The sequence below is a fragment of the Carassius carassius genome, chromosome 43 (genome assembly GCF_963082965.1).
Source record: "Carassius carassius chromosome 43, fCarCar2.1, whole genome shotgun sequence".
Lineage (NCBI taxonomy): Eukaryota > Metazoa > Chordata > Actinopteri > Cypriniformes > Cyprinidae > Carassius > Carassius carassius.
In genome coordinates this window covers 13979739-13988147 of record NC_081797.1, presented here as the reverse complement: position 1 = coordinate 13988147, position 8409 = coordinate 13979739, and the positions used below count along the sequence as shown (strand labels likewise).

Sequence of the window (8409 nt, the reverse complement as noted above, 5' to 3'; positions counted from 1 at the left end):
CCCTGTTTGTGTATTCATGTGGGCGGAGGTTAGTCAAAAAACTGTTTTAGTGACGTCATTAATGCAGGAACTAGAGGGATGTAGTCCAAACGGGTCGTTCATTGTAGGCGAATTCTGTTAAATAAAATATCTCCCTTGGCATTGAACTTTGAGCTTTAGAATTTTACAGATATTATTTATACTCTGTGACGAGTGGGGCGGGGCCGAGGGATGTGGGAACACAAGCGAGGCCGGTTTAGTGATTGGGAAATCAGCTGATATTTAAAAATAATCAAAATAAACACAAAACAGCGCATCAGCCCCTCGCGGACGACTGATGCGCACATAATAAAACCAAAACATAAACTAAAGCCCAGGCCTGATCCTCTCTCATCCGTCACTGTCGTCGCTCCAGTTTTATATCCTTCCATCTCCTCTGTGGGACTCGAGACCGGTGGTGGGTCGCACGTGTCGCTCATTTCCCAATCACTCCACCGGCCTCACTCCTCGTTCCCATGTCCCTCGGCCCCGCCCCACTCGTCACATACTCTAACAACAACATTACACACTAACTAAAGTTTAAAACATGGGATCACGAAGAACGGGACCTTTAAATGTTAGTGCTATCAAATGATTTATTGCATCCAAAATAAAAGTTTTTGTTTACATAACATATGTGTGTGCACTGTGTATATACACACATGAATGTATATATTTAAGAAAAAATGTTACGTGCAAATAGACGTAAATACATGTAAACATTTTTTAAATATATTCTGTATGTATTTCTTTATATATTCATAATAAATATACACAGTACACACGCATATATTATGTAAACAAAAACGTTTATTTTGAATGTGGTTAAACACAATTAATCGTTTGACAGCACTAATTAATATACATATTTTAATTTTAAATAATTTGTCATATATCTTTTAGTTCTTCAGTGTTGTTGTGAATATATAAATCATATTTTATTTTTCCTTGTCAGTGTCACAATTTATCAAATGAATGCATTGATCTGTGTTACTTATTTAATAAACAAAATCCTGCGATTAAATAATTAATAAATAAATACAAATGGTTACAAAAGTTGCGAAAATCCCCATTCTGCTGTTATACATTATGTTGCCCTACTTTTTGGGTCTCTTAGTGTGTCCTTTCCCACTTGATATTTCTGGTAGTTGCATGAATGAAAACCTCATTTCATATTTGTAATTTGACAGCACATTGGTATGGCGCACAACTACAGAAATGTCAGCCAGGCCATCCAGGCAGTGAGGGATTGTGGGTATGAAATATCCTTAGGTCTGAAGCCCAAGTCTATTGGACCTCTCACATGTGTGTTCACTGGCACCGGCAATGTGTCCAAGGTAAGTGTGCATTTATTGTTCTGTAAATTAGTTTATGAACTGCTCTAAGTGCCTCAGACATGTCAGCGTAGCACATGTTTACACTGAAAGACAGAGAAGCCTAAAAGGAACGCTTAGTATTATAAAAATGAAAATGCATCTTCTCCAGGGCGCCCAAGACATTTTTAATGAACTCTCCAGTCCAAACAGCTGATAAAAACATCACAATAATATACAAGTAATTCACATGACTCCAGTCCATCAGTTAATGTTTTGTGAAGTAGAAAAAAAATCATGTTTTTAATAAACAAATCCATCATCAAGATGTCTTTAACTTTAACCCCTTGAGTCTTCTATCCAATATTGCTTTCTTCAGTGAAAAAAAAATGATTTCATCTGAATCAGTAGTGAAATGTGCACAAAACAAAGCACCGTTTATAAGCGAAAACGGTCCGAAAAAGTTCTAAATAAATGTCAGTTTCGTGTGTACACAACAGAGGATGGACATTTTCACTGGAGGAAGTGTTATTATGGATTATGGACTGGTATTTTGGCGGAAAGTGATGGCTTAAAGTTAAAATCCTCTGATGAATTTGTTTCTTACAAACTTGCAGCTTTTCTTTTTTTGAAGTTAAAAGTTGTAGATATTTGAAGGATATCAAGTACCTGTTGAGGATGTGTTGACAGTGTGTGTAGTTGTGTGGCTGGGCTCCAGAATTTAGTAATGAGGTGGCACTGAAAGAATTTCAACCGCTAGAGGAGATGTGAGTGTATTAAGAGATTTCTTTGAGGGAGATGTGTGGTCGTGCACTTCTGCACAAAATGCTGCACAGAAGGAAGACTCAGAAATGTGTGGAAAAACTTGAATCAGAGCTAAATGGGCGGCGTTTCAACTGGAGTCCGTCCACACATCCATTGATTTTCAGTATGGAACTAAAGCGGAGAAATCTGAAATACACATTTCTGTTTACTCTGAGGTAAGGGCCATGGCTTAGATCAGTACAGAGTTAGAAAGTTCATAGCAGCACTGAATGGAATTGCAATCCACACATACACTACTGTTCAAATATGTTTGAAAGAAGTCTCTTTTGCTCACCAAGGCATTTTTGGAATAGAAATCTTTTAAAACATTATAGATGTCTTTACTATCAATTTAATGCATCTATGCTAAATAAGTGTCTTAATGATTCCAAACTTTTGAACAGTGCAAAATTGTGTTATCTCGAGAAAAAAAGGCAGAGAAATACAATAAATATATTTAATAATTGTATAGAAAAAAGAGGGTTGACAAAATAAATGGCTTGATAATGAAATTAACTGTTTGCATTGGATACATATTCTTTTAAATGTGTGTTTCTTGCGATATGAAAGACTTCAGGACAACCATGAAATAACCATAAAAAGTCATTTGTCATTTTATTTGAATTCTGCTTCCAATGCTATTCTGCATTCTGTTTGCTCCACTGATTCAAATTCAGAAGTGAATTGAATGTGAAAGTAAAAATCTCAGTTCAATTCTGATTGGTGCATAACCTTACACCATATTCATGTGGCTTGGTATTTCAGAATATACCGTGGTGCATATCAAAATGCAATACCATGTTGCTTTTTTGTTTGAATGATTTATCTGGTGCACATTGCAGTAGTATTATTTGTATTACATGCATTGTTTTCCTCAATCTAGGCTGTAATTACCTCCAATGGGAAGATGACTTATTCTGAAGATTTCTTCAAAGGTTGAAAGACAGGTAAAAACATTGCCATATCAAAGAGCTCAACAGTCTGTAGTCTTGATATGCTCTCTTCTCGCTATAGATCAAACTGCTTTAAGTTAAACACTCCAATTCCTCTTGAAAATGTCAGAAACTACACACGTATTGGTGCTTTTGAATGATAATGTAAATGTTTCTGTATTATTTGAGACTAATTTGTCCTAATGAAACCTGTGCGAAACAAAGCCTGTTTAGCTCAGTTTTGTGAAGCTAATGAATTTCCCTGGATGAGTTTGAAACATTAAACCTTAGTGAGTTCATACACTGGAAACGTAAAGAGAAAACAAGTTGCTGACCGTGTTTGTTTTGTTCAGACACAGGTTGTGTGCCTCCTTCTGCACTGCCTTAACACCTTGCTTGGCTAGAGCACACGTCCGCTGAGTGCTTTCTCTCATGGGTAGACAATCTTACTCTTTCACCACAGCCGCAGTCTCTCCTACTCGCTCTTTTTCTTGGATTCTTCTGCATGCCAGGAAAAGAAATCAATGCACCAGTTCTTTTTTAGTTTAAGTTTAATTATTCTCCAAGGTAAGCTTCTTTTGCATGAGCCAATTCATGGCCATTAATTGATTATATCACGTTTTTGAATCATTTTCATTAAATGGAATAGCTCATTCCTTTCATTTTTTTTCTTATTCAAGACGTAATCAAAGCTTCCTATGCTTTCCACAGTCAACATGTCTTTCTCAAAACACTCTCTTTTGCTCTGTCTCGGTCTCATTCAGTGGTGAAGAACCAGGTGGACAAAACATTGCACTGAATTTGCAAGTCTGTTTGTATCCATTGTGGTGTATACTTAATGGAGCCGCCCACAAGCCAACATTGATCTCCATTTAATCAATGGAAAACACCATTTGACTTGTTTTGATTTACTTGTTGTTCTTGTCCTGTCTAAGAGAGCCATTGCTTTTGAACTAAGGTCATCTGATTATGAGATACATAGTGTAATATAGACAAAATGATTATGTATTATTAATTTGTTTTATTTTGTATTTAGTATTTAATATTTTATATTAATATTAAAATTTAATAATTAAAAATAAATTAATTATAACTATATATATATATATATATATATATATATAATTATTATTATTATTATTATTATTATTATTATGGGGTGGGGTTGGCGCAGTGGATAAGACACATGCCTTTGGTGTGAGAGACCCAGGTTCGAATCCACTGTGAGACACCAATGTGTCCCTGAGCAAGACACTTAACCCCTAGTTGCTCCAGAGGCGTGCGACCTCTGACATATATAGCAATTGTTAGTCACTTTGGATAAAAGCATCAGATAAATGTAATGTAATAACAAAATTATAAATATTATATATTGTAATGTGTGTATATATATATATAAAAATTAAATATTAAAAATTATAATTATTTAGTTGTTTTTTTATTATCTTTTAAATGTTATTTCATTTTAGTGTTATTCTTATATACACACATGTGCACATTGCTGTCATGCACTACATATTTTGCCTTTGTGTCATGCTATTTTTTTAATTATCTTTTGCCACTGGTTTGTGGTTTTAAGATGGTATGTCAAGTGTAAAAACACGTCTCGAGACCCCTGTGATTGGTTCTGTCTCAGCCTGCTTATTTGGCAAGTCTATATTTCAACTAATTAGTTCTCTAGTCTAGTTCTCTAGCAACCCACAGATTTTAAAAATATGTAGTTTTGCACATTCATCTGATAAATTGTCTTATTATTTTGCTTTTGCTGCTGATTTAAAAAAGCCACTGGAGGCAGTGCCATTTTTAATGTTTAGGGGTTTCATGCTCCTTAACAAACTTTAACTGTGGTAAAAATGACTGTAAAGCCAAACCAAACCTTCTTATTTGATATGAAAGTGTGCCATATTTTGAACTAATGCACCTTATTATGAGAGCTTTTAAAAGTAGCACTAAATTGCAGTAAAACCCTGATCTAAAACACATATTTACTGATTATTTTGAATGTCTAGTTTAATGGTATTTTGAGAAAGGCATGCAGGTGGTTGGGGGTTAAGTGTTACAGTTTTGCTCATGTGCGGCATCAGATCCAATTAGGCTGAACGACGGGGGTGCTTGGATCACATGTGTCTCCCAGGGGACTTGCGAAGCAAAACGCAGATTTAACAGCCCTCTTAAACTGCATTGATTATATTCTGAATGGAGAACTGGCTGATCTAGAAGTGGATCTATATGTTTTCCTCTAGTTTTTTAGGCACCCTCTCTGCTCCTGAAGTGCCATTGTTGATTTCTGTGTTTTTGGTGGTTTACTCTTGTCGTAAAATGAAAAATGAATCTTTGATGTTTTATGTTGATGTTTTACATTTTCTTGATTTCATATCCTGGACAATCCTACAAGATCTTTCCATGTTCTTTTGTGGGTTTTGCATCGCTTTCAATCGGTTTAAGATCACTATCCAGCAGGATATGTTTTGTGATTTCACAGATTGCTTGGCCAGTGAGAGGGTGTGTGTGTCTGTGTGTGTGTGTGTGAGTAGTAATGGCTGTACCATCTGGCAAACAGGGAATCAGAGCAGATCCTAAAGAAAGGAGGAATGAAGCGGGTGCTTTTGCTGGGTGCAGGCTATGTGTCTGTTATCGAGTATCTCACCAGAGATGCTGGCACTCAGGTCACAGCCAGTATGTTCCCGCCTGAAAATCTGTCTGGAATGCAGTGTAGAATTTACAGTCACAACTCTTTTAAAAAAAAATCTTGTATGAACTTTGCATTGCAGCATCAAATCTGTTGAATCAGGCTGAGAACATGGCAGTCAAGTACCCCAACATCATCGCCATGATGCTGGACATCACCCGCCAGGAAAGCCACCTCGAGTCTCTGATCAAAGATCATGACATCGTCATCAGGTATAATCATAAACTTCATTCACTTTAATATGCTTAGAAATTAGCAATTCTACTTTAACATACACTTTTAGAGCTAATTTATTTTTTTGTTTTTGGTATCTAGCATGCTGCCATATACGTTTCATCCACAAGTAGCTAAGCACATGGTAAGAACATGGTGACCGCCAGTTACTTGAGCCCAGCCCTGAAGGAGCTTCAGAAGAGGTAGGGAACTTCCTGTTTCTTAGAAAACAATTTAATTTTAAAGTAATAGTTTCAAAAATGAAGGAGAAGATAATCTGGTTTTGTTTAGTTTTTTTGTTGTTTTATTTTGTTGTTGTGTTTTGTTTTGTTGGTGTGTGTGTTTGTCCTGCATTTGCTTTGTTTTTGGTTTGTTTTGGTTTGTTATAGTATTGCTTTTGTTTGCTTTGGTTTTGTTTTGTTTTGCTTTGCTTTTGTTTGTTTTAATGTGTTTTTGTTTGTTTTGTTTTGATTTGCTTCATTTAGTTTTTTTTTGTTGTTGTTGTTGTTGTGTTTTTGCTTTTGTTTTGGTGCAATTAAATTTAGTTGATCTTTCATCTTGATTTTGAGAGCAAACATGTCAAACGTTAATAAGCAGTGAAGCCGTTTTGTTCAAATACTAAACGTAATATTATAAGTATAATTAAAGAAATAAAATAAAGATTGTCAAAAAAATGTAAATACTTAAAAAATATATTTTATTAAAGACAATAAAAAAATTTATCACAAAATAAAACTATTTTTAGGAAGAATTTTTCTTAATTAAAAAAAAATTTTTTTTTAGAACAGTTTTGTCTTCCATGCATTTTTGACTATGCTCACTCACACACAAAAAAAATGTCAAAATGAATTGTAATACAGAAATGACAAACATGGTCATCATAAGAGTTTTTTTCATTTTTTTTTATTAATAGATAGGATAAATTGAGAGGGTGAGTTGAACTCAAGAACCAGATTTACCGTATGTGTGAATCATTTAGACTGGTTTTGTTAACTGGATAAGCTAATTAATTGAAAAGACCAATAATTTATGAATCAGACAGATTTTTTGTATATATTTTGGAGAACTGACACTTAAGTTCAAATCAGTATCTTTTTTTGACCTTACTGGATTGTAAACTGCCTCTGGTTGACTTCATTAATAGATGCGCATGGCTTCACCATGATTGGCTGTTGTTTCCCAAGTGCCGAGGATGCTGGCATCACCATCGTCAGTGAGATGGGTCTGGACCCTGGCATTGATCACATGTTGGCCATGGAGTGCATCGACCAGGCCAAGGCAGACGGTTGCACTGTAGGTATTGCAGTTATGCACTTGTGTTTGTTTACCACTTGGATGTGTTGATGGGTATTTGCGATAGAGTGACATACTGTCGCACCATTGGTGCACTCATCACCACGTCTGGAAGACATATTGATAGACCTCAACAAACGTTCACAGTATCTTGAATGTTCATTTTTACTTAGTTAGCGGTCAGGCAGAGCGTGGTCTTTGTGAACATTTGGTCAAATCACATGGTGCTCTTGTAGTTGCTCCAAATTTCAGTCACTGTTTCTTGAGAGGTGGAAAAGTACAGCTCTTTTTGTGGTGGTCTTCCTGTCCCAGAGTGCTCGGACAACCCACTGCGTTATGAGTCCATACAGCGTCCTGCTCAACACCATCAGTCCAGCCATCTATCCGAAAGACAATCAGGTGACACTTCAAAAATAATCCTCTACAATTCTGCAGTGTCTAACAATCAGCCACCCGACACCGACACATCAAAACTGAGCCCTGTCCACTGCTGGGACGCACGGCTTCTCCTGTCTCATGGGTCTGGATTTATGGACCTTTTTCTATCCAACTCATAAAATGTCTTCTTTTTTTTTTAAGAAAGTAAATAATATAAAAACAAAACAATAATGAGATATATATGTGTGTGTGTGTGTGTGTGTGTGTGTGTGTGTGTGTGTGTGTGTGAATGCCATTTTGTCTTGTAAACAGAAAGAGCTTCTCTGTAGGCCGATTGGCTTGTCCACATCTGTGAGCAGCAGTGTCTTTGAAGACGCCATTTATGAGCGGGTCAGGCGGGATGACTTCAGCATGCAGAGGCTCAGATGGTGGGTTTAGGAGTTCACTAACAATATTTTCTAGACTTCCATCTAGTGGTCGACCGATATATTGCCAAGGCTGATAAATCGGCCAATATTTGACATTTTTCAAATATCAGCATCGGCAGATAAGTTTTTCTGTTTAGTCATTTATGATCGAGACTTATTTTGGCTGAGAATGGCAGCACCTGAGCACACAGCGGACACATACGGACAGAAGTTTGTCTAATAAGCAGAACCGTTAAACAAAGAAATTAAACGGTATACAAAAAAGTATTATAATGATTGCTTTTATATTATTAGTATTGCCAATATCCACCAACTTCACACAGCCACTGAAGAGGAGTGGA

At 36.1% G+C, this 8409-nt stretch overlaps 1 pseudogene; it reads left to right on the top strand.

Moving 5' to 3' along the window:
* The first annotated feature begins 1217 nt into the window (after positions 1-1217).
* Positions 1218-7579, top strand: LOC132124816 (alpha-aminoadipic semialdehyde synthase, mitochondrial-like; annotated as a pseudogene).
* The last annotated feature ends 830 nt before the right edge of the window (positions 7580-8409 follow it).